Raw genomic sequence first — 27,071 nt, 5'->3', positions numbered from 1 at the left:
TAGTGGTTTTGATATATGGTTATCATTAGGTGTGTATATAACCTCTTCTGCAAATAGCATCTATATTAAGTTGATGGTTTAAGTTTGAACCCATTCTTTACTCCTCTCCTCCCCATGTTTTAGGTATATGGTGCCATATTTTATAACCTTTTATTTTGTGAGTTCCTTGACTGATTTTTTTACTGATTTACAGTAAAAATGAATATTTTTACTGCTGTGTTTCCTATCTGCATACTGTCATTTTTGGTCTTTTCTTTCCACTCAAAGAGTCCTCTTTAATATTTCTTGTAGGGCTGGTTTAGTGGTCATGAACTGCTTTAAGTTTTGTTTTGTTTTGTTTTGTCTGGGAAACTCTTTATCTCTCCTTCTATTCTTAATTAGAGCCTTGTTGAATAGAGTATTCTTGGCTGTAGGTTTTTCCCATTCAGCACTTTGAATATATCATATCACTCCCTTCTGGCTTGGAATGTTTCTGCTGAAAACCTGCTGATGGCCTGATGGGGTTTCCTTTGTTGGTAACTATATTCTTTTGTCTCACTGCTTTTAATATTTTTTCTTTATCACTATATTTTGCCATTTTAATTACACTATGTCTTGGTGTTGGGGCACCTGGGTGGTGCAATTGAGTGGCTGACTCTTGGTTTCGGCTCAGGTCATGATCTTAGAGTTGTGAGATTGAGCCCCATGTTGGGCTCCTTGCTCAGCTCAGAGTCTGCTTGTCCCTCTCCCTCCACCCTGCCCCTCTCCCCACTCACATGCACTCTCATTCTCTCTCTAAAATAAATAAATAAAATCTTTAAAAACAGACAAATACTATGTCTTGGTGTGTGGATCTGCTTTCATTGATTTTGTTGGGGGTTCCTGGATCTGGGTATCTGTTTCCTTCCCCAGAATAAGGAAGTTTTCAGTTAGTATTTCTTCAAGTAAATTTTCTGCCCCATTTTCTCTTTCTTCTCCTTCAGGGACTCCTATAATACAAATGTTATGTTTGATGGAGTCACTGAGTTCCTTAAGTCTATTCTCATTTTGCATAATTCTTTTCTCTCTTTTGTTCAGCTGATTACTTTCCATTACTCTGTCTTCTAGGTCATTAATTCATTCCTCTGCATCTTCCAGCCTGCTGCTCATTCCATCAAGTGTATTTCTCATTTCATTTATTGAGACCTTTATCTTTGCTATGTTATTCCTTATCTCTGTGTTAAGGATCTCACTCGGGTCTTCCACTCTTTTCTCAATTCCAGTGAGTATTCTTATGGTCATTGCTTTAAATTCTCCATCAGGCAGGGGTGCCTGGGTGACTCAGTCAGTTTAGTGTCTGACTCTTGGTTTCAGCTCAGGTCATGATCTTGGGGTCATGAGATCGAACCCTGTGTTGGGGAGTCTGCTTGGGATTCTTTCCCTCTTCCTCTCCTTCTGCCCCTGCATTCTCTCTCTCTCTCAAATAAATAATAAATAAATAAAACTTTAAAAAAAAAATTCTCCATCAGGCATGTTACTTATATCTGTTTTGCTTAGATCTCTGGCCATGGTCTTGTCCTGTTCTTTCATTTGAGGCAAATTCCTCTGTCTTCTCATTTTGTCTAAGACTTTGTGCCTGTTTCTCTGTGTTAGGAAAGTCAGCTACATTTCCTGTTTCTGAGGGTAATGGCCTCCTGCCGTGTAGTGTCCCCTGCTCTCCAGGGCCTGGCACTTCCAGGCATGTTTCAATGTGTGCTAATGCACTCTGCTGTTGTATCTTGGTCACCTAGGTGTGCTCTGGTCTGTTGGTGTAATGAGATCTGTCTCTGCTGCCACCTGAACTGAGTCTTCTCAAAACTCCTGGGTAAGGAGATGTGGTGTTGGCAGAACTTTGGGCTGCTTTTCTGGGGGAGGGGGCCCACTGCACTGGGACAGAGGCAAATGTGACACTCCCCTGACACTCTGGTTCCACTCAGTGTCGGGGGAGCAGGGCTTGGTGTAAGCAAGGTAGGTAGCAAGTGTCAGTGCTGCACTGATTCCCACAGGTGGCCCTGTGCTTATGCTGGGGCGTGGGAGAGGGAAATGGCACTGGCCAGTTCCTTTGTTCCCAGAGGGGTCTCTCCATGCATGAATGCTGCCTCTCTGGGACATGCTCTGAGATGAGCAACTAACCTCCCCACTGTGTGCCCCAGGTGCTCTTCAGATTACTGTTTCTAAATTGTATGTCTGCAGGCTGTTTGCCTGCCTTCTCTCCAAGAGTATCCCCAATATCCCCTGAGCTCTCCCCAAGCCAAGCATGCTGACCTTTAAAACTCTAGGCTTTAACCCCACTGGTTATGAGAACTCATGAAATTCAGCTCTTCTTCCTTTCCAAGCCAATTGCTATGGTGGTTCATTTTCCCTGTGAGCTCCCCTGTGTGCTAGTTTGTCTCTCGCTCTTCTCTGAGACCGTGGCCCCTGCCCCACCACAGCAGCCATGATCCATTTCTCTCCCAAACCACCTCTCCACACTTCCTACCTTCTTCAGTGTGGCTTCTTTTCTACCTTTAGTTGTAGAGTTCATTCTGCCAGTCTTTAGATAAATTTCTAGGGTATTTAGGATGATTTGATAGTATCTAGTTGTATTATGGGATGAGGCAAGCCTAGGGGCCTCCTATTCCACCACCATCTTCCCTGAAAAATTCCACCTCTGCTGCTGATTGAATTCAGGTCCTTATCATTCATCACCTGAGCTGTTGAACGTAGAACCTTGTCTCCTTGTGTCCAGAACCCCCACCTCTAAGCCAATGTCTTCTACCAAATTACTGATACACTCAGATTTCACTCCCCACCTTGTCACCCATGCCACCTTAGAACCTATTAGCACCACCCGCTGCTTCAGGCTGAAGTTCAAACACGCCAGCATGGCCAGCTGCCCTGCTGCTTGGCCCCATTCCCACATACCCTTCATTCCAGCCACACCCCCTTATTTCAGCTTCCTGATCACATCACACGCTCGCCTCCTTCAGTGCTTGTCCATGCCATCCCCTCATCCCCAAATGGCTATTGCTCTCTAATGACCTCACCTCTACCCCTACTTCAGCATTCACCTATTTGTGTAATATTTACTGAGGCTTACCATGGCCAAGTACTATTCCAGGGACTGGGCATCAGTGAACAGCACAGACAGGAGGACCAAGGCGTATAACAAATGAGAAGGGGTGGGTGCCGTGGACAGAAACGCAGCAGGGGAGCAGGATGGGTAGTGCCCCAGTGGCTGTGGGGGCCAGTTTTCAATGGAGTGGTCAGGGAGGGCCTCACGGAGAAGGGACATTTGAGCAAAGATAAGGAATGGAAAGAGCAAGCTGAGTGAGTGTCTGGGGGTAAATCATTTAGGGCAAAGTGAAAAGCAAGGGCAAAGCCCCTGAGGCCAAAGCTCCTGGAAGGAGGCCAGCATGGCCTGAGCAGTGCGGGTAAGGGGGAGAATGGCAAAAGTCAAAGCAAAAGACCGGGGAGGTCTCGTGAAGCCTTGCAAGGCTTTACTCCCTATGAGCCGGGGAGCCACCAGCAGGTTGTGCTGGGGAGTTACACGTTGCAAGGATCACGCTGGCCGCTGGGTGGTGAGGCAGGGATGGACATGGCGGACACCACGGTGGTCGTGGTGGGGCTGGTGAGGCTGGTTGGAATCTGGATGTAGCATAAAGGCGGGTCTGATGGAATTTGCCAAAGGGTCAGATGTGGGTACAAGGGAAATAAAGGTGACAAGCATGGTGTCAAGCTTTTTGGTCTGAGCAGCCATAAGGATGGAGCTGCCATTAACTAAGGTAAGGAATATTTGGACGAGCAGGTTTGGGGCATAAGATCAGAATTTCCCAGTTGGACTTGGAAAGTTTGGGATTCTTTAACATTCCAGCATGTTCTCCTGCAAGCCTTTCCCCATCTCTCCCCTCACTCAGAAGATGCACTCTGGTTCTACCATAACTCTGGCGAGTTTCCTGCTGTCAGGGCTCTTACCACATGGAACAAGACTTTGAATATAGATGTTTTAGATTAAGTATGTGTTGACTTAGACCAGAAAGCCAACCAGTAACTTCTGTTCTAGAAGCAAAGGAGTCATTGAAGTAGAGCCTGCCCTTCTGGCACAAACAACTGGAAGACTGGTCAAAATATATGAAATGACGGTGCTTGGATATTGGGACACTAGGGCCATGTGGCCTGTGGTCCCTGAGGCGAGGGAAACAAAGAAGGTGAGGCTAAATCACCCCAGCTTTCTGCCCGAAGGCAATTTTTACACTGCTGGGCAGTGTAAAAATGGGAACCCAAGGAAAACCTAAGCAGATCATAGAAGATCTTAGATCTTCTCTTCTCTTAAAGAGACAAAGATTGAGGGTGGGGTAGTGCGGGGGGCGGGGGAGGGCTAAGGTGATTTGCAGTTTGTGGGGCAGAAGATGTAAGAGGAAGAAGCTATGCAAAGAAAGTGCTCCAGAAACGGGGGTTCCCTCGAGACTTTGTGTGGAGACCAATCTGGGCGTGTGTAGGGCGAAATGCCCGAGGGCCTGGGAAGAGTAATGGATGGGATTCCACAGGCTAACAGTTCCTCAAGCTCAGGCAGGCCTGGGAGACTGAATCCCTGCCCTGCACAGCGGAGGGCCCCGGTGATCACCCAGGGTACTGAGTAAGGACCCCAAAAGGGTCACTGCCTCAGTAGGAGGGCTGAGTTAGCCCGACAGGAAAGGCCTAAAACAAACAAACAAACAAAAAAGGAAACATCAACCCCATCTGCAAATAACTGCCCAACAAAATGGACTTTAATACTCCATAAAGGGAGATGGTAAAATCCCATCACTCAACAGCATTACACTTAGAATGTCAGGAATTTAAAATAGCACCAAAACCCGTGAAATATTTAGGGGTGTATCCAGCGTGTGTTGGAACTGGCTCATATTCTCTCATCTCTTCTGAACCACTTAGAGGCTTCACGTTGATAACTCGAAATTGATCACGGTGTGGCTATTTTACATCCAGAAATTGGCACAGAACCTCATAGGGCCACGTGGCTTGTGGTCCCTGAGGCGAGGGAAACAAATAAGGTGAGCCTAAATCACCCCAGCTTTCTGCTCGAAGGCAATTTTTACACTGCTGGGCAGTGTAAACATGGGAACCCAAGCAGAACCTAAGCAGACCTCATAGTTTTGTCTTTTCACAGTGACCCATGTGCTAGCCCTATGTTCTGTGTTATAAAGAACAATCATGGTTTAGTTAGGGTCATTGGGTTGCACGGGACAGAGACCCACTGAAATTTCCTCAAAACTATATTTTTGTTTAGTTTTGTGTTTCAAGTTTTTATTTAAATTCCAGTTAGTTCACATATAGTGTAATATTAGTTTCAAGAGTAGAATTTAGTGATTCATCACTTATATATAACACCCAGTGCTCATTACAATACCCTCCTTAATACCCATCACCCATTAGCCCATCCCCTGCCCCTACCTCCCCTCCAGCAACCCTCAGTTTGTTCTCTATCATTAAGAGTCTATTTTATGGGGATGCCCGGGTGGCTCAGTGTGTTAAGCATCTGCCTTCTGCTCAAGTCATGGTCCCAGGGTCCTGGGATCGAGCCCTGCATCGGGCTCCCTGCTTCTCCCTCTGCCTGCCGCTCCCCCTGCTTGTGCTCTCTCTCTCTCTGTCAAATAAATAAAATCTTTTTTTAAAAAAGAGTATTTTATGTTTCGTCTCTCTCTTTTCCCCCCATGTTCATCTGTTTTGTTTCTTTTTTTTTTTTTTAAGATTTGTTTATTTATTTGAAATAGAGAGAGAGGACCAGCAGGAGGGGCGGAGGGAGAGGGAATCTCAAGCAGACTCCGCACTGAGGGCAGAGCCTGATTTGGGGCTCAATCTCACGACCCTGAGATCATGACCTGAACTGAAACTGAGTCCAACGCTTGACCAGCTGCGCCACCTAGGCGCCCCCACCTGTTTCGTTTCTTAAATTCCACATGAGAGTGAAATCATAAGGTATTTGTCTTCCTCTGACTGACTAGCTCCATCCATGTCATTGTAAATGGCAAAATTTCATTCTTTTTTATGACTGAGTAACATTCCATTGTATATGTACAGTCCAACTCCTTTATCCATTCATCAGTCAATGGACATTTGGGTAGCTCTATTTTTAGCTTTTTGAGGAACCTCCATACTGTTTCCAGAGTGGCTGCACAGTTTGCATTCCCACCAACAGTGTAGGAGGGTTCCCCTTTCTCCGCATCCTCCTCAACATCTTGTTGTTGATTTTAGCCATTCTGAGAGGTGTAAGGTGGTATCTCATTGTGGTTTTGATTTGCATTTCCCTGAAGATGAGTGATATTGAACATCTTTTCATGTGCCTGTTGGCCATCTGTATGTCTTTATTGGAAAAATGTCTATTCATGTCTACTGTCCATTTCTTAGCTGGATTATTTGTCTTTGGGGTGTCGAGTTTGATAAGTTCTTTATAGATTTTGGATACTAACACTTTATTAGATATGTCATTTGCAAATATCTTCTCCCATTCCAAAGGTTCCCTTTTAGTTTTGCTGATTGTTTCCTTTGCTGTGCAGATTTTTATTTCGGTGAAGTCCTAATAGTTTATTTTTGCTTTTATTTCCCTTGTCTCTGGAGACGTATCTAGTAAGAAGTTGCTATGGCCCATGTCGAAGAGGTTGCTACCTACGTTCTCCTCAAGGATTTTGATGGTTTCCTGTCTCACGTTTAGGTCTTTCATTCATTTTGAGTTTATTTTTGTGTATAGTGTAAGTGGTCCAGTTTCATTCTTTTGCATGCTGCTGACCAGTTTTCCCAACACCATTTGTTGAAGAGACTGTCTTTTTTCCATTGGATGTTCTTTCCTGCTTTGTCGAAGATTATTTGACCATATAGTTGTGGATCCAGCCTGGGTTTTCTATTCTGTTGTATTGATCTATGTGTCTATTTTTATGCCAGTACCATACTGTCTTGATGAATACAGCTTTGTAATATACTGTGAAGTCTGGAATTGTGATGCCTCCAGCTTTGCTTTTCTTTTTCAAGATTGTTTTGGCTACTTGAGGTCTTTTGCGGTTCCATAAAGATTTTAGGATTGTTTGTTCTAGTTCTGTGAAAAATGTTGATGATATTTTTTTAAAGATTTCATTTATTTATTTGACAGAGAGAGACACAGTGAGAGAGGGAACACAAGCAGGGGGAGTGGGAGAGGGAGAAGCGGTCTTCCCGCCGAGCAGGGAGCCAGATGCGGGGCTCAATCCCAGAACCCTGGGATCATGACCCGAGCTGAAGGCAGACACTTAACCACCTGAGCCACCCAGGGGCCCCTGCTGGTGATATTTTGATAGGGATTGCGTTAAATGTGTAGATTGCTTTGGGAAGTATAGACATTTTAAAATATTTGTTCTTCCAGTCCATGAGCATGGAATGTTTTTCCATTTCTCTGTGTCATCTTCAATTTCTTTCATTAGTGTTCTATAGTTTTCGGAGTACAGACCTTTTACCTCTTTGGTCAGGTTTATTCCTAGGTATCTTATGGTTTTTGGTGCAATTGTAAATAGGGTCATTTCCTTGATTTCTCTTTCTGCTGCTTCATTATTGGTGTATAGAAATGCAACAGATATCTGTATATTGATTTTGTATCCTGCAACTTTACTGAAGTCGTGTATCAGTTCTAGCAATTTTTTGGTGGAGTCTTTTGGGTTTTCTACATAGAGTATCATGTCATCTGCAAATAGTGAAAATTTGACTTCTTCCTTGCTGATTTGGATGCCTTTCATTTCTTTTTTGTTGTCTGATTGCTGTGGCTAGGACTTCCAGTACTGTGTTAAATAACAGTGGTGGACGTGGACATCCCTGTCTTTTTCCCGATTGTAGAGGGAAAGCTCTCCGTTTTTCCCCATTGAGGATGTTATTAGTTGTGGGCCTTTCATATATGGCCTTTATGATGTTGAGGTACATTCCATCTATCCCTACTTTGTTGAGTGTTTTTGTCAAGAATGGATGCTGTAAATGAAGGGGGGGGGAATCGGAGGGGGGGCGAACCATGGGGGACTATGGACTCTGAGAAATAAACTGAGGGTTTTAGGGGGGAGGGGGCTGGGGGGATTGGTTAGCCCAGTGATGGGTATTAAGGAGGGCATGTATTGCATGGAGCACTGGGTGTTATACGCAGACAATGAATCATGGAACACTACAACAAAAACTAATGATGTAATGTGTGGTGATTAACATAACATAATAAAATAAAATTTAAAAAAAGAATGGATTTTGTACTTTGTCAAATGCTTTTTCTGCATCTATTGAGAGGATCATATGGTTCTTATTCTTTCTTTTATTAATGTGGTATAGCATGTTGATTGATTTGCGGATATTGAACCACCCTGCAACCCAGGAGTAAATCCCACTTGATCATGGTGAATAATTCTTTTAATGTACTGTTGAATTCCATTTGCTAGTCTTCTTGTTGAGAATTTTTCATCCATGTTCATCAGGGATCTTGGCCTGTAATTCAACCTTTTAGTGGGGTCTTTATCTGGTTTTGGAATCAAGGTAATGCTGACTTCATAGAATTAGTTTGGAAGTTTTCCTTCCATTTCTATTTTTTGGAACAGTTTGAGAAGAATAGGTATTAACTCTTCTTTAAATGTCTGGTAGAATTCCCCTGGGAAGCCATCTGGCCCTGGACTTTTGTTTGTTGGGAGATTTTTGAATACTGATTTGATTTCTTTGCTGGTTATCAGTCTGTTTCAAGTTTTCTGGTTTCAGTTTTGGTAGTTTATATGTTTCTAGGAATTTATCTACTTCTTCTAGTTTATGCAATTTGTTGACATACAATTTTTAATAATATTCTCTTATAATTGTTTATATTTCTGTGGTGTTGGTTGTGATCTCTCCTCTCTCATTCATGATTTTATTTATTTGGGTCCTTTGTCTTTTCTTTTTGATATGTCTGGCTAGGGGTTTATCAATTTTATTAATTCTTTCAAAGAACCAGCTCCTGGTTTCATTGATCCATTCTTCTGAGTTTTGTTTTGTTTCTATATCATTGATTTCTGCTCTAATCTTTATTATTTTCCTTCTGCTGCTGGCTTAAGGCTTCATTTGTTGTTCTTTCTCTAGCTCCTTTAGGTGTAAGGATGTGTTGCGTATTTGAGATTTTTCTTGCTTCTTGAGATAGGCCTGTATTGCTATATACTTTCCTCTTATGACTGCTTTTGCTGCATCCCAAGGATTTTGGACTGTCGTGTTTTCATTTTCATTTGTTTCCATGTATGTTTTTATTTCTTCTTCAATTTCCTGGTTAACCCATTCATTTTTTAGTAGGATGATCTTTAACCTCCATGTATTTGTGGTCTTTCCAAATGTTTTCTTGTGGTTGACTTCAAGTTTTATATTGTTGTGGTTGGAAAGTATGCATGGTATTATCTCAGTCTTTTTATACTTGTTGAGGCCTGACTTGTGACCCAGCATGTGATCTATTCTGGGGAATGTCCCATGTGCACTCAAAAAGAATGTGTATTCTGCTGCTTTAGGATGAAATGTTCTGAATATATCTGTTAAGTCCATCTGGTCCAGTGTGTCATTCAGAGCCATTGTTTCCTTGTTGATTTTCTGCTTTGAAGATCTGTCCATTGCTGTAAGTGGGGTATTAAAGTCCCCTACTATTACTGTATTTTTATCATTGAGTTCCTTTATGTTTGTTATGAATTGTTTTAAATATTTGGGTGCTCCCAAGTTGGGGGCATAAATATTGACAATTTTTAGATTTTCTTGTTGGATAGACCCCTTTATTATAATATAGTGCCCTTCTTCACCTCTTGTTACAGTCTTTGGTTTAAAATCTAGTTTGTCTGATATAAGGATGGCTAATCCAGCTTTCTTTTGATGTCCATTAGCAATGATAAATGGTTCTCCAGCTCTTCACTTTCAATCTGCAGGTGCTTTAGGTCTAAAATGAGTTTCTTGTAGGTAGATATAGATGGGTCTTGTTTTTTTTCTTTTTCATTCTAACACCCTACGTCCTTTGATTGGAGAATTTAGTCCATTTACATTCAGAGTAATTATTGATAGATATGAATTTAGTGTCATTGTATTACTTGTTAAGTCTTTGTTTCTGGAGATTTTCTGCTCCTTCTTAGTCTTTGTTGCTTTTGGTCTTTCTTTCCCACTCAGAGTCTCCTTTAATATTTCTTGTAGGGCGGGTTCAGTGGTCATGAACTCCTTTAGTTTTTGTTTGTCTGGGAAACTCTTTATCTCTCCTATTCTGAATGACAGCCTTGCTGGATAGAGTATTCCTGGCTGTCTATTTTTCCCATTCAGCAGGTTGAACATATCATGCCACTTTTTTCTGGCCTGCCAAGTTTCTGTGGCAAGATCTGCTGCTAACCTGATATGTCTCCCCTTGTAAGTTAGGGACTTCTTTTCTCTTGCTGCTTTTAGGATTTTTTCTTTATCTCTATATTTTGCAAGTTTAACTGCAATATGTCTTGGCATTGGCCTGCTTTTGTTGATTTTTTTGGGAGTTCTCTGTGCCTCCTGGATTTGGATGTCTGTTTCCTTCCCCAGATTAGGAAAGTTTTCAGCTATAATTTCTTCAAATAAACCTTCTGCTCCCTTTGCCCTCTCTTTTTCTTCTTCTGAGACTCCTATGATACGAATGTTATTACGTTTTATGGAGTTACTGAGTTCCCTAAGTCTACATTTATGATCCAATATTTTTCTTTCCATCTTCTTTTCAGCTTCACTATTTTCCATAATTTTATCTTCTATGTCACTTATTCATTTCTCTGATTCTTCTATCCTTGTGGTCATTACATCCAGTCAGTTTTGAATTTAGTTATAGCATTTTTTATTTTGGCCTGGCTAGTTTTTAGGTCTTTTAGCTCTGTGGTAAATGACTCCCTGGTATCTTCTATGCTTTTCTCAAGCCCAGCTAGTATCCTTATGATTGTTGCTTTAAATTCTGGGTTCAGGCATATTATCTGTTTCTAAACTATCTATTTCAATTAGATCCCTGACCATGATCTTTTCTTGTTCTTTCTTTTGGGATAAATTCCTCCTTCTTGTCATTTTGTCTACATTTCTGTCTTCTTCTGTGGGTTTGGAAGGCCTGTTATGTTTCTTGTTCCTGAGAGTAATGGCTTTAGTGAGAAGAGGTTATATGCCATCCAGGGCCTGGCACTTCAGGCAGTGTCCTGGTGTATGCTGCGTGCACTGTGCTTTCCCTCAGGTTAGTCCTCCACAGAGTTTCTCCTTGCCTGCAGTGGGCAGTGTGTGGCGAGTTTTAACTAGGTGTGCTCTGCTCTGCTTGTTAGAAGAGATCTGATGCCGTTTCCACTGGAGCTGAAGCTTTGCACAGCCCTACGATCAGTAGATGTGGGGTGGGGGGGGGTTTGTGCTGGTCTTCTGGGAGAGGGGGCTGCTGCTCTGGTTCTCAGGCACGCTTGCCCCAGAAAAGCAGCACCTGCGGAGCACAGGGAGCTGGGGCCTGGTGTAAGCAGTTTAACTGGCACCGCTGGCACTGTGCTGCTTACTGAAGTTAGCTTATGCTTCCAGGGCTGTGGGGGAGTTGGGAGGAAAATGGCACCAGCTCTCTCCCTCATCCCAGGAGAAGGGAATTTCTGCCTGCCACTGTCTGGGAAGCTCTCACAGAGGAGTGAACAATCTCCCCTTGAGTGTCCTGGGCACCCCTTGGGTCCCTACCTTCACCCTGTCTGTGTCCAGGCTGTCTGCCTGCCTGGCAGTGCACCCCCGTTCTATCCCAGCCAGGCCAACCGGGTTTTAAAACTCCAAACTTTAGGGACCTGGCATAGCAGGGACCCATGCTGGTCCTCTGGGGGAGGGTCTTGCCATGGTGGGACTCATGCAGGTTTGTCCCAGAAGGGTGGTCACACCAGTGCACAGGAGTGTGGGGTTTGGAGTAATGCACAGCAAAAGGCCAGTGTCCAGGTTACCTGCCCTCAGCAGGTGTCTCTGTGCCTGTGCCAAGGGGCAGGGGAGTGCAATGGTGCCCACTGGCTCTTTTGTCCCCTGAGAGGCAATGCCACCTCTCCCAGATGGGCTTCAATAAGGGGGAACCATGTCTCCCAGTGTGTCCCAGGGGATCCTCAGATCGTGCCGTCCTCTCCTGGGCCTCTGCTCTCCTTCTCCACAGGAGCACTACAGTGCCCACCAGGCTCTACATGCACCGACCACACCTTGGACCTCTAAAACTCCAGTCTTTGAGCCCCCACTCGTTGTAAAAACTCATGATAATCAGCCCCTCTCATTTTCCCAGTCAATGGCTTTAGGGAAGTGTTTTCCTTCTGCGTATCCCTGTGTACTCCTCTCTCTCTCTCTCTCTCTCTCTCTCCCCCTTCCCCCCCACGCCCCCTCCTCTCTCCGTGACTAGAGGCCCCTCCTCTCCACAGCATCTATGATCCGTTTCTCCCCCAAATCACTTCTCCACACCTCCTACCTTCCACAGTGTGACTGGCCTCTTTTCTCCCTCTAGTTGTGCCGTTTGTTCTGTCAGTCCTCAGATCAATTTCTTGGGTATTCAGAATCATCTGATATTTATCTATCTGTGTTCCATGGAAGTCTAGGTCCTCCTCCTACTCTGCTGTCTTAGCTCCTCCTCACCTCCTCCAAACTATATTAAAATAATATAGTTTTGGGCGCCTGGGTGGCTCAGTTGGTTAAGCGACTGCCTTCAGCTCAGGTCATGATCCTGGAGTCCCGGGATCAAGTCCCACATTGGGCTCCCTGCTCAGCGGGGAGTCTGCCTCTCCCTCTGACCCCCTTCCCTCTCATGCTCTCTGTCTCTCATTCTCTCTCTCGCAAATAAATAAAATCTTAAAAAAAAAATTAAAAAAAAAATATAGTTTTGTGTGTCCCTGGGTTACCATAAGGTCAGCTATGGGCTAAAGTCCTCACCTTTATTTTCCTGGGTATGATGAGAATAAACCTTAATTATCTAACTTAATCTGAGCAAACATCTGTTACCTGCAACTGGAAGAGCCTATATAACACATGAAGTTTTATAATAAAAATACTGCACAAACCAAGTACAGGAGCTTCCCCCAGTGTTCTGCCCAGATCAGACACTGTCACCAGCTCTGAGTCCCAGTGCCCGGTAGGGTGCAAGAGTTCTGGGAACCTCACTCCACTCTCTTAATGGCAGCTTCTTCCCATAGCAATAGTTGGGTCCCATTTGCAGTGTTTCCAATGCATCCAGTACCAGCCTCATCACGACCCACAGAAATACCAGGACTAGCTGGCTCTTGCCTCCTCAGAGTTCTCGGTCCAGGCAGGAGGCCCCTCTTCTGAGCTTAGAGACATCGACATGAACCCAGCTGTGCCCCCTTCTTGGATGTCTGAGTGTCAGCCCGGTGGGGTCCTCCTCTAGACTCACACATTTTAATAATACCAACCTCTTCCCTTTGGTCCCTCAGCTCTCAGGATGTTAGCTGCTTCCTGAACTTGCTACTTTCATGGTACCTTACTGTATAGTTTTGTCTCTTCAATTACCTAGTCAACGAGTCTGCACGCCAAATGCTCCCTGTTAAAATAATTGGTGTGATTTCTCCCCCGACAAGACCCTGAGCAACATAGGGTCCCACACGATCTGCCTCCTCCGAATTTACCAGTCCCACTCACACAGCCCTCCACCTCCTCCATCACTGCTCTTCAGCTGTACCAGCCTGACATCTGTCACTAGGAAATTCTTCCCTGTCTCCTGGGCTTTAAGCACTTTTTTTTTTGCTCTGCGTGGGATGCTTTCCTCTGGGAATTTAGTGAGGCCAGATCCTCTGTGTCTGTGACCTCATCTTCATCATCAGGTAGAGCTCAGATACTACCCACTCAGAGACAACTTCCCTGATGGCTCTTTCTAAAGTGCTCCTGTTCCCCCTCATGTATCTCATCACCTGGGTATTTCTTCACTGCACTTAAGATATGTAATTATCTTGGTTTTGTCTGTTTGTTTACTTGTTTATTGTCTGTCTTCCCCACTGGAATGTAACTTCCATGTGCTCAGGGTGCTTGTTTGCACTTAGTGTGCTTTCTGGTACACAGCTGGTGCTCAATACTTGTTGAATTAATGAATGAGTGGAGTTACAGTTGGGAAGCAACAGATCTGCATGAGGAAATGCACGGGACAAGGTGCTGGATGCCTGGTGAGACACAGAAGCCTCCAAGGACCAGGCGTCTGACTATCAGCCCTGTCCTGGGCGACCAACAGATTTCCCAGCTCATCACTGGTGAGCCAAGATGTCCTGGGTCTCTGCTCTCCTGTCTTCTTTCCCCATTTGGTGTGCCCTAATCTTTCTCAGCTGACTAGTCCATTCAAGGACTCCCAATTCCAGGGGCTCATTTTCACAAAAAGATCTGGGCAAACACCAAGATTTAAGTGACATTCTATAGTATCAACTATTTTTTTTTTTTTAAGATTTTTTCATTTATTTGTCAGAGAGAGAGAGCACAAGCAGGGGGAATGGCAGAGGGAGAGGGAGAAGCAGACTCTCCGCTGAGCAGGGACCCCGATGCGGGGCTCAATCCCAGGACCCTGGGATCATGACCTGAGCCGAAGGCAGATGCTTCACCGACCGAGCCACCCAGGTGCCCCTGCAAGTCTTTGGAATTGTTGATATGAATAGAGCTTATCGCAGATTTTTTTTTTTTTAATCAGGAGAAGCTGGAGTTTGATTTTTCTCTCAACAATGTTTTCAAGCAAGTTGCTAAGAGATTATCAAAGTCACCATCACTATCTTTTGCTCAAACTTCTGCCAAACCTTTGTCCACCCCACTTAGTCCCTTGCAAAATCTCCCAACGTTAAAATCAAGTTCTCACATGTCGCTTTGGGTAAAGTGCAATAATGAGAAATTGAGGAAAGAAAGAAATCATGTCAGAATAATGAGGAACTCTGCGTGAAATAGGAGAAGAGCCTCGTGTCTGAGGATCTGCTTCTGTAGCTGCCCCAAGGTCAGGACATGGACCCTCAAGGAGGAAGGATGGAGACCCCGACCCCAACCCCACTTCTATTTTGAGTCTTCTGATGAACTGGGGTGGTTCTAACTAAGGTCTACTGGCAGGAATGAACATAAGGATGGCAAGTGGACGGCAAGTCTGGCCAACTGACAGCTTGCAAGTGGGCAGAGAGAAAACTAGAAAACGCATTTGGTGCCCTGTGTCCTTCATGCTGGGCTGGGCGCTGGGATGACAGAGTTGGTGCGGAAGCAGAGGCAGACAAATTTGGATGGAGTGATCAGTAAGAGCTGCTCTAGAAACTGAGGCAATTAAGGGGGAAGGAGAATGTGGGGTTGAGGGGACAGCAAAGGCCCTGAGGCTCTCCAGACCGTGTGACAAAAAGAGGATGAGCCAGGACAGGCAGAGGTAAGACCTGTTCCACATAGAGAAGCCACACTGCTGGCCTCCCTCTGCCCCTCTTCCCACAGCCCTGCCCTCTCCTTCCCCCTCACAGCCCTGTCATCTATGCTGACTCAAACCAGATACACAGGGCCAATCGTGGAGGGAAGCCATTTGTCGCCCAAGACAATGGTGGTAAGTAACACAAAACATGTTGGAGGGCCAGCCACATGTACTGGGTGATAATGTGTGAACAGTATCATGGAGCTGGCTCTCTTCACCCTCGAGGAATGCAGAGGCTATGGTGAGCCTGCCCTCCTGCCTCCCCCAATTCCTACAAGCCCTCCCAGTTATTAAATTCAGAAACCCAGATGTCATCCTTGACACCTCCCTCTCTTCCCTCCCCTCCCTATAAAATCCTTCACCAAATCTTGCCAGTGTCACACATAAAGTTCTCCCAAATCTGTCTGCCTGGTTCCCTGGCCCCCCGTGTGCCCCTGCCTTGTTCCTGTGACTCCAGTGCAGAAGCAGAAGAGGAGACCCTTAGAGTGCAGAGCTCCCTGTGAGGGGAGGGACAGGTGACCATGGCAAAGGGGTGCCTGAGGCCAGTTGGGGAAGCAGAGCCTGAGTCAGGTAGCAGTAGCAGGTGCTTGTGATTTACCTTGGGGTTATTCTCAGGAAAATCCTGTAAGGGAGGAAGGAAAGCGAGATAGGTACAGGGAAAAGGAGCATCAAGTGAGGAGGTGGTCTCAGGTCAGGTCTAACTCAGGTGAAGATGGGATCTCAGGTAAGGACTAACTCAGGTGAAGATGGGATCTCAGGTAAGGACTAACTCAGGTGAAGATGTGGTCTCAGGTAAGGACTAACTCAGGTGAAGATGGGGTCTCAGGTAAGGACTAACTCAGGTGAAGATGGGGTCTCAGGTCAGGTTTAACTCAGGTGAAGATAGAATCTCAGGTAAGGTCTAACTCAGGCAAAGATGGGATCTCAGGTAAGGTCTAACTCAGGCAAAGATGGGAGGGATCTCAGGTCAAGTGTAACTCAGGTGAAGATGTGGTCTCAGGTAAGGACTAATTCAGATGAAGATGGGATCTCAGGTCAGGTCTAACTCAAATGAGATGGGATCTCAGGTAAGGACTAACTCAGACGAAGATGGGATCTCAGGTCAAGTCTAACTCAGGGAAAGATGGGATCTCAGGTCAAGTGTAACTCAGGGAAAGATGGGCTCTCTGGTCAAGTCTAACTCAGGGGAAGATGGGGTCTCAGGTAAGGACTAACTCAGGTGAAGAACGTGATCTTAGGTAATTAGTCACATGAAGGGTGTGGTCTCAGGTAAGGTCTGATTCAGGTGAAGATAGCATCACTGGTAAAGTCTGACAAGTGAAGAATGCAATCTTAGGTAAATTCTACCTCAGGTGAAGATAGGATCTCAGGTAGTCTAACTCAGGTGAAGAATGTGATCTCAGGTAAAGTCTAACTCAGGTGAAGAATGCAATCTCAGGGAAAGTCTAAGTCAGGTGAAGGGTGTGAGCTTAGATAAAGTCTAACTCAGGTGAAGATGGGGTCTCAGGTAAGGACTAACTCAGGTGAAGATGGGGTCTCAGGTAAGGACTAACTCAGGTGAAGATGGGGTCTCAGGTAAGGGCTAACCAGGTGAAGATGGGGTCTCAGGTAAGGACTAATTCAGGTGAAGATAGGGTCTCAGGTAAGGACTAACTCAGGTAAAGTTGGGGTCTCAGGGAAGGTCTAACTCAGGTGAAGATGGGATCTCAGGGAAGGAGTAGCTCAGGTGAGGGGAGTAGTGTCAGGTAAAGGCTGACAGAGGAGTGCTCTGGGACATAACCTGCCCTGAGGCCAGGGGCCAACGTTTGTGCCCCCCTCCCAGTCAGTCAGTGTCTGGAACTGTCCCTTCCTCAGGGGGAAGAAGGTTCAGGACTCTCAGCTGGGCAGCTCCCCCGGTAAGGGAGGCAAAGGGGCCTCTGTGAGCTGTCAGTCCCTGGCCCGGGTCAGCTGGGAGGAGGGTCTGGGTGGTACTTCAGCCTCTAGAACAGAGGGGCAGGCAAGATTTCTTCTTCGAAGCACGTGCATGGAAGAATTCAGATGATAAAAGGAAAGCAAAGAATGAGCCTACGTGGAGGTAGAAGGGAGTTATGCTGAATTCCTTTGTTTTCTTTTTTTTCCCCTAGACTCAGCCAATCTGAAGCACACCCTAGAGTCAGAATTTGGAGTTAGTGAAGCGAAGAAGCAAGGGGTCCTTCCAGTTGTGACAAGGTGACAGCCATGCCGACTCCAGCGTCCCCCAAGGACGCCATGGCGCCCACTCGTGGCGTGGGCAGCATCAGCGGGGTCCTCCCCTCGTTTCTCCCGCGGTGGTCTGGGCCTTCGTTTCTGTGCCGGTCTATGCCACATCCGTCCCTTCCTGTCCTTCTAGCTACTCTCTGAGCTACTCCACATCTCACAATGGATCTGTTTTCCCCACTAACCTGCTATAGGATTGGTTTCTGTTGCTACAGGTAAGAATCTGGAAGTGCGCTTTCTCAGGGCCGTGCTGCACAAAGTTGGCAGGCCCATTCAAATTCATGCCATCAAGATTTATTTATTCCGCATTTGCTAAAGGGCAGGTACCATGGGAAACACTGGTGATACAAGATGGCATTTGCAGGCTGGGCCCCAGAGGAGGGTTCCACAGGCTGCTGGAGCCCTGAGGGCGGAGGGGGGGAGGGGAGGGGAGGGCCCTGCTTTTGTGGACCTGCGACATTGTGGAGCAAGACTTAGTCTGACAGAACAGGCTTCCAGAAGACCCGGGGCCACCTGGATCGAGGTGGATACTGCCACCACCCCTGGGGAGGGTGTGTGACTCATGAGCCCTTCGCCATCCATCTCCCAGGGAGGAGCATGTCCAGAGCTTAGTGTATCACCCACCACCCCTGCACCCTATAAAGGGGGAGCCATTTCTTTGAGAACTCCTACTTTTTGTTCTACTTCGGACTCCTGTCCCCAGCACGGCCAAGTACCCACCACCTCCGCTGTCGTCCGGCTTATCCGGACCTGGGCTAGCTTCATGCTGTTGAGAATGAATGATTTCTCCAGCAGAAGAGGGGGGCCTCCTCTGTGCCTACTTTTCTCTGAATCTGGCCACAAGAGGGGTCAGAGGGCCCTTTTAGAAAAGGACATTCTTCTCCGTTTTCTGCCTGATGACATCCCGCACTGTGGTCCCACCGCTGACCTCTGTCCTGGGGCGGTCTGAGGATCGCAGTACGTTCTCCAGTCCCAAATGTCCCTGGAATATGTGTGCTCTGTGCTTCATCTTCACCCTTCCTTGCTGATCTTCTCCTGGCTCGTTCCCACTGGTAAGAGATGTCTTCAGCAAGGTGGTGTAATTTCTTTCCCAGCCATTCCGTCTACCCTTCCCGACTAGCCCCCAAGCACCACGATGGACTCCCGAGCACATTTCAGGAGCTCCCAGCCACCTCCTCCTCTGGCAGCTACCATCCAAGGCTTGTACAATATGTGTTGCTCACCATCTGTGGTTGGCCAACCAGGAGATGTGAACCAGATAACATGTGGCTCCTTGGTTGCAAGGAGCTAACCCAACAAAATATGTTTGTTCAAGGACTCTCAGCTCACAGACTAGACATTCACTCTCCCACACTCCCCCACCCAGCCTGCTCCATAATCATCGGATTGCTTTGACCTCAGCAGCTTTCACATCTGGGGCCACTGACCCTGGAAGTTGACCAGCACCTGAGTGCAGGACAAGCTGCCCAGAAGCGCCTCCACAGTGCCCTCTGGGGGCCACGGGTGGGTATAACCTCCTAGATGACAGGAATTCCCTAAAGGTTGCAGAATGAATGAATCCAACCAGCCAGAGCCCCAGGGTAGGATGCCAAGTAGGTGATTAGGACACTCTCCCCGCAATGTATGCACAACATCATTCACTCTGAGACCCAGAGAAAGTTATGTGTGCACTTCACATGCTTTAGGGGTAATCAGCCTGGAGGTCTTCTGACTTTAATGGTCTTTCTCCACTACCTTTCCCTACATTCACCCCCCACCCTCATTAATCTCACCCTCCCTCTGCCAGTGACCCTCCCTGGGGACCATCCATTCAGGATGGAATAGTGTTGAGTCTTAATGGAAGGCTCGGAGGGAGACGCCACGGTGGTTAAAGCATCCCACTGAGGGTGAGGAGGAGGGACCCCAGTGAGCACCCACCTGACCTGGTCTCCATCCTAAGAGCAATCATAAAACACTAAAAGATTTTAAGCAGGCTGATGTGGACGATTGAGGGAAAGAAAGCGAATATTTAGAGGAGGCTAGGCAAAAATGAGAATTGGATGAGGAGAGAAGTGGCAGCGGGGAGAAGTGGGTGGATCTAGGGAGTATTTGTGACTTGGAATTGGAGGACTGGATAACAGGGTGGAGGTGGCAATACCCCGCCATTCTGGCGTGCACACCTTCTTCTGTCGCTCGCACTTACCACACACGACCTGCTACTGTCTCTCTCATCCTGAACCGCAATGTCAGCAAGGTCGAGGACCTAGTCTTACGCCGCCCACATCCGGGTGCCCCATTAATGCACGCTTGGTGCATCTCTGTTCCAGGAGGGCGGCTCTGCAGTTCTGAAGTCCCCCGGGAGGTGACAGCACATGAACACTAGCCAGTCACCCCCCCCCCCCCCCCCCCCCCACCCCCCCCCCCCCCCGCCACCCGCACTTTGTTTCTTGCAGCCTTGGCTTTTGACCCCCTGTGGCCCTTTTCCCCCATGCCCAATTCCCAGAGAAGACCTCTTTCCCCAGCCTTTCTGAGCTGCCTCCGTGGAGGGTGTGACTTCACCGGGGAACTTTTCCTGTAGGGCCAGGGCTGTGGTTTTACCGAGGCTTCGGGGTCCCCCTTCCCCGCCTCTCACAGAGCACCCAGGGGAAGCCGATGGGCCACGCAGGACGGTTCTTCTCTCCTCCTGGTGCTGCCAGGGCATCCCAGGCCATGTCTACGCGAGTCTTCCCAGTCATGTCAGGGGAAGGTGGCAAAGCCTGGCGTTGGCCTTGCTAAAATAAATTCCTTTCCTGTTTCACTCCACTCTCCGCCTTTGATTTTGTCTGCAGGGAGTGGCTGAACCTGGTCTGTCGGGGACCCCGGAGCCAGGTGCTCTCACCCCCAACGCCCCAGCTATACGAGGATCACAGGTGAGAATCCAGAACCATCTTACCCAATGCTGGGGACTGGTTTCTATAGACTCATGGAATGGTCTGGGGCCATATGTGACACCAGCACCTGCGTGCAGGACAGAGCCTTTGTTCAGAGCCTTTGTCACTGAGGGGACACGGTGTGAAGGGCTTCACTGTGTAGGAGAAACAGCAAGGTCCCCCAAGCCCACTGGTGCTGTTCTCTGCTCACCATCTGACCCTTTTTAACCTCTCCTCTCTTGTTCCCACCCCTCCTGCTTCCACTCCTTACCTCCTCTGACTTCTTGATCTTCAGACTGTGGGAAGGACTGGTGCTTCCCAATTTCAGGAGCCTTGTCATCTCCAGCCCATACATGTCTCTCCCTTAGCCTCTGACTGATTTCCGGAAGCACCCAAATTTCATTTCATAACTTTATTAATACTATCTTATTATATTTTCATGTATATAAGACATTTCATTATTATTATCGATATTTTCTTTGTGTTAATGCTTTTTGTCAGTTCAATTCAACAAATGGCCTCATGAAGGTCTATTTGGGGAATGGCCAATCCACCACTTAATTCAAGCGTGTGTACTCTGGGAGGATAATGCATTTATCTGTCATCAGCGCCTTAATTCTGAATGCCGGGGCTCATGGGTCACCCCTAACTAGTCTTATAGAATAGCTCCATGCTTTGGAGCCCTGGCCAGGACGGCCCGAGGGTGTTTCTGCTGTGAGTCCATTGACAAGCATGCTGGCCTCGTCTCTGCCACTCCCTTTGCCCCAGCCACCTAGCCACCCAGCCACCTTGCACGACCCACGTTTCTCTGATGCATTGGTCTGAACCGCACGCCTGCATGCTTTTTTGCTTGTTGCCTCTACCTCCTGAGATATTCCTTGACCTGTTTCCATCTGGCCAATTCTTCGCCATTTGTTAGGACTCAAGTGAGTTGTCGTCTCCTCCAGGAAGCCTGCTTTGGCTGCCCAGATGGTGTTTAGTATGTGCCAAACTCTGAGCCAGACACCGGAATGCAAAGATAAATAGAGCATAGTCCAGAACCTAAATGTGCTCTATGTCTAGGGGATGGGGCCCCAGCCCAGCTGGAGGAGCCAGAGGCCCAGAGAAGGTGACATTTCAACAGGGTTAGGTACTAGAAGAAGCTGGAGTGGGGGAGGGTGTTCCAGGTAAGGATTCTTGGGGAGAGGAATTGCAATTGTAGCACATTTGGGCCACTGCTAGCCATTCAATATGCACTCGAAGGACAAAGCCGGGAAGCGTTAAGAGCTAAGGTTTGTCCAGATCTGAAAGGGCCAGGCTACGGAGTTGTAATTCTAACAACTTCAGGCTTTATCCTGAAGACACTGGGGAGCTCCCGAAGGATTTTAAACGGGAGGATGGGATCCAATTCGCATTTTAAAGCGATAACTCGGGCTGGAGTGGGAAGAATAAGTCAGCGGGAGTGGGACAGAAGGCAGGGACTGGCGTGGGCATTCCCAGGGGAGGTGACCCTGACCTCAGCTCGGATGAAAGCATCAGGACCGAGTGGGGAGAAGAGGGAAGGTTCAGGACGTACCAAGGAGCTAGGATTGGTGGAACGGACAAGAGTAGCTTCCAGCGTTCGGCTCTGGCACCTGGAGGAACAGTGGTGGTTTGCTGCCACAGGGAACTCCAGAGGGGATCAGGTTTGGGGGGAAAAGATTAGTTTTGAACAAGTCAAGTTCAAGGTTCCTTGAGATATTCAGATGGAAATGTCCAGTAGGCAGCTGGCTATGCAAGTCTAGCATTGATAGAAGCCATTGGAATCTCACTCCCATGAGGAAGGCTAATATCAGAAAACCAGAAAATTACAAGCGTTGACAAGGATGGGGAAAGGTTGAAACCCTTGTACGTTGTTGGTGGGAATGTAAAGTGGTGGAAAAAAATAGTATGACAGTTTCTCCGAAAATTAAAGATAGAATTATTATATGATCCAGCAGTTCCACTTGTGGGTATTTATCCCAAGGAATTGAAAACAGGGTCTCGAAAAGACATTTGCACACCCATGTTAGTGGATTATTCAAATAGCACAAGTATCCATCGATGGATGAAGGGATCAACAAAATGTAGTATGTCTATTTGTATGTGTGTATAATTCAGCCTTAAAAAGGAAAGAAATCTGACACCTGCTATAACACGGATGAACCTTGAGGACATTACGCTGAGTGAAATAAACAAGTCACAAAAGGACAAATACTGTGTGAGTCCACCTCTATGTGGTATCTAGAGTCGTCCAACTCACGGAGACAGAGAGTAGAACGGTGGTTGCCAGGGGCTGGGGGAGGGAGGAATGTTCAACAGGTACAGAGTTTCAGGTTTGTGAGGCGAAAGGGTTCTGGAGACAGATGGTGAGGATGGTTGCATAACAGTGTGAATGTGCTTCATGCCACTGAGCTGTACACTTTAAAAAACCCAAATTGTTCTGATGGTAAATTTATGTTAAATGTATTTTATCACATTGAAAAGAAAAAAAAAAAGGCATTTGAGCTGTAGATGGGGATTTGGGAATTTTTAGACCATATCAATGGCAGCTGAACCAGAGGGACGCGTGGCCTTCGCGGAGGCAGGTGCAGGGGAGGGTGGGGTGCGGGCTGTGGGGGCTGAGGGAGCAGAGCAAAGTGCAGCTCCTGGAAACTTGGCTCTGCATGGAGGGGACAGAGGTGGGAGCCACAAAGAGACCGCAGCTGCCCTCAGTTGATGACAAGATCACTGACTTTGCAAATTGCTCCAATTTCCTGCTCACTCAGCATCCTTCTGCATCTATCCAGATTCCAAAGCCGCATGGCCCACCGGCCAGAGCCACTCTGACTTAAGAAGTTGGCCTTCTAGTTGCTATGCCATCCTTCAAGAATGGGCTTGGCTCCCGGAAGCTTGCCGAACTGCAAACAACTCCGGCAAGGTCAAGGCTTTGGAATCTCTACGCTCAAGAGGCTGGATTGCATGGTGGTCTCCGTGCCCACACGGCATCTCTCCTGTCTTTCTCGAGCGGTCCCTCTGACACACACAACTTGGTTTCATTCCCACACATCCTCTGAGACTCAGTTCAGGCTTCCCTCCAGAAAGCCTTCTTTCCAACAAAGATCGGGTTGAAACTGACTAGTGAATGAGAGGACAGGAAATCCATCCGTGGGAAGCAGTATATGTTGGATGTTTGCGGGCACATACCAGGTGGGATGGTTGTGCAAAAAGAAGGACCCTCTCCTCGAAGAGCGTGTGCATGGCAGCTCTCCTATCACATCCTTCGTGTTCAGAAGAGGAATGGTAGTTACATTTGGCCTTTGTGCTCTCAAAATTATTTGTTCATCCTTGAAGCTGGCACATCGTGCACAGTCCATCTTTGTTGAATAGATGAATGAACCTTTATCATAGGACTTAGGATATGATTTTCTAGTTTGTAAGGGTGATTTTTCTCTAGATTGTGAGCTCCTGGAAGTTAGGGACAGTGTCTCACTCACGTTTGTCGTCAGAGAGCACAGAGCCTTGTACATAGTAGGTACCAAGAAATGTTTATTGGCTGAAAGAATTTCTAATCGACGTAAGAACATGCACATGCATCCACCCACACGTGTATTCCAAACACCTCCCCCCCCCCATATTATTTTTTCCATAGGAAACCAGGTGAAAAACCCATTTCTTGTTATTGGTTTTTAATGGGCCCGAATGCTTCTGCAGGCTTCCTCAGCACGGTGCTCTGGCAGCTGCGAACAGGCTCCCACTGCCTCTAAAGAGCTTCTGAGAGATCTGGGAAGAAGCACAACCAGTGTGTGTGTGGTGGGTGGGGGAGCGGGCGGGCATCATAAAGCCTGGAACCATGAGGTCATGCAGCGTTGCTCTGAGAAGTGGGGCGCCGGGTGCTAGAAACCCAACTGTGCACCTGCCAGGGGTGGGGGTGCGGGAAGGTTTGCTGAGGCTTCTCAGCTGAGCTGCACGCTTAACTTTATTAAATTTGCCAACGAGTATATTCATTTCACCAATAGGTACACAAAAGGGAGATGCCCAGTGGGTATCTGGTCTAGGCACCCCCGCCCTCTTGCACAGATTGAAGACTCCCCTGCCCCCCTCCAACTTTGTTCTGCCTGCCGGGGAAACGGGAAACGGGTTTCTCCAAGCAAGAATGAGGTTCCCGGTCGAGGTTAAGTGGGAGGATGAGTATTTTACTATGTATTTTTTGCCTCTAGAGGTGGAGTGAGCTTATCAAAGAATAGAAGGCAGGTCCTCAGGGCCACAGGTGATTTCATTCGGAGGTTCTCCATGTTGCTGGGAAACTGGGTCGGAGTGGGGATGACAGCCCCTCGCCCTGCTCCTTGGCCAGCTCAGGCCCCGGCAAGGCTTTGTCCTGTCTGGTGACCAGCCCTCCAGCCGTGACACCTCCACCCTTTCCCCACCCTGGGAACAAACACCAGGGCTCATGAACTTGACTTCACGCATTCTTACTGCCTCCCGGGTTTGTGGGTGACACCAAACATAGTTCAAGGTCAGAGCCAGGGAGGGGCGTGCCCTTGGTGGTGGTTCTCGCTTCTGGGCTTCCTGCCTCCGGCTCTGACTCCACTAACAGGGATGGAAAAGCCTTCCACTTTAATGATCCATAGCCTGCTTGTCCTTGGACTAGCCTGAGTTCTTTCCTGCTCTCTTTGGAGGAAAGGGGAGGGTTTTTCAAAAGCAAGTTGTGTTTATTCCCAAGGAAAAGAGCTGGCTTCCTCTTCAGCTCTTTTTCTGCTCTTTGTTATTCGTAAATTCCAATGCTCCAGCCGCCAGCTAGGCAAATTTACAAGTTATTATTAGCAGCTATGTGGAAACCTCACAGTGGAAATGTTTTCTGATAAAAGCATGAGGACGTCCTTTGTTAAGAATTACTTCAGAAAAACTTCCTTGCTTCGCCCTGTTCCAACTGCTCTCTGTTCTCCCAGCTCATCTGCAGACACAATGTTAATAGTCGTTCATTCTAGGTGGTGGGAAGGTGGGTTTTCAAGTTGTATTTAGACGTTTCTGTAACTTTATCAGAAAAAAAAAGAAAAGCCCTAAAATCCGTCGCTTTCTGTCCTCTTCGTGAAGTGATGCTGGGTCTGTTGCTGTCTCGGTCCCTGGAGCGATTGGCTGGCCGCGCGGTTTCCTCTGAGCACAGCGAGATCTCCTGTTCCAGTTCTCCCACCTAACAACCGTGCTTGCCAACCATTCTTGCTGGACCTGGAAGCAAACACCGATGCTAAAGATTAAACAACAAGATAGGAGATCGAGCATCCCTGGGGACGTCTCTGCTGAGCTCCAACGTGGATGACTAGCGTCGCTCCAGTGGCTTTCGCTCGTTCCCAGGGAGAAGAAGCAGGCTCCGGAGGTGGACAGAACCTACTAAAACTGCCGGGGTGCTCGGGGCCAGGATGACGCATTGCTTGACACTGAGGGAGCTGAGGACACGGGGGCCAAAACGTTGATCCCAGAGCTTCAGGTTCTAGCTAAACTTACTTGGTCACAACCTCGCCTGCCATCTGTTAACCAACAAACTGCATCCTTCAGGTAGTGGTTCTCAAGCTTATGTCTGCAGCAGAATCCCCCGGAGAACGTGTTAAAACACAGACTTCTGTACCCACCCCAGAGTTTCCTGCTCTGTATGTAGGACTAGTGTCAGGTGTCAGGCCGGAGAATTTGCATTTCTTTATTATTATTATTATTATTATATTTATTTATTTGACACAGAGAGAGAGAGAAAGCACAATTGGGGGAGCGGCAGGCGGGGGGGAGGGAGAGGCAGACTCCCCGCTGAGCAGGGAGCCCAATGTGGGGCTTGATCCAAGGACCCTGGGATCATGACCTGAGTTGAAGTTGGTGCTTCATGGACTAAGCCACCCAGGTGCCCTGAGAATTTGCATTTCTAATAAGTTCCTAGGTGAAGCTTCTGCTGCTGGTTGGGGTCAGCACTTAGAAAATCACAGATTTAGGGGCATCTTGGTGGTGCAGTCGGTAAGCAACTGACTCTTGGTTTCGGGTCAGGTCATGATCTCAGAGCCATGAGATCGAGCCCCGAGTCGAGCTCCATGGTCAACGGAGAGTCTGCTTTGAGATTCTCTCCTTCTCCCTCTGGCCCTCCCACTCATTCTCTCTCTCTCTCTCTCAAATAAATAAATAAATAAAAAGAAAAAGAAAATCATGGATTTATAAGATGTGCCTGGTAGTTTTGTCGTATCCGTGTGCTGGGAGGAGATGTGGTATTTTTGTACAGTTCTGTGCTTCTAGGTATGCTTATAACCTAGTAGCACACCTGCGCACCTGGGTGGCTCAGTTGGTTAAGCGTCTGCCTTTGGCTCAGGTCATGATCTCAGGGTCCTGGGATTGGGTCCCGCATCAGGCTCCTTGCTCAGTGGGGAGCTTGCTTCTCCCTCTGCCTCTGCCGGTCCCCCTGCTTGTGCTCACGCTGTCTCTCTCTCTGATAAATAAATAAATAAATAAGTAAATAAATAAATAAAATCTTTAAAAAACCCCACAAAAACAACCTAACAGCACACCTTTCTACCACTCTGTGCTCCAAAAGCTGGGGAGGGGCGCTGTTTGGGAAAGGGCACGCAATATGGATC

The sequence above is a fragment of the Phoca vitulina genome, unplaced genomic scaffold (genome assembly GCF_004348235.1).
Source record: "Phoca vitulina isolate PV1807 unplaced genomic scaffold, GSC_HSeal_1.0 scaffold54, whole genome shotgun sequence".
In the NCBI taxonomy this organism is placed as follows: Eukaryota; Metazoa; Chordata; class Mammalia; order Carnivora; family Phocidae; genus Phoca; species Phoca vitulina.
The sequence above is the reverse complement of the archived record's forward strand: the minus strand, read 5'-3'. Positions refer to the sequence as shown.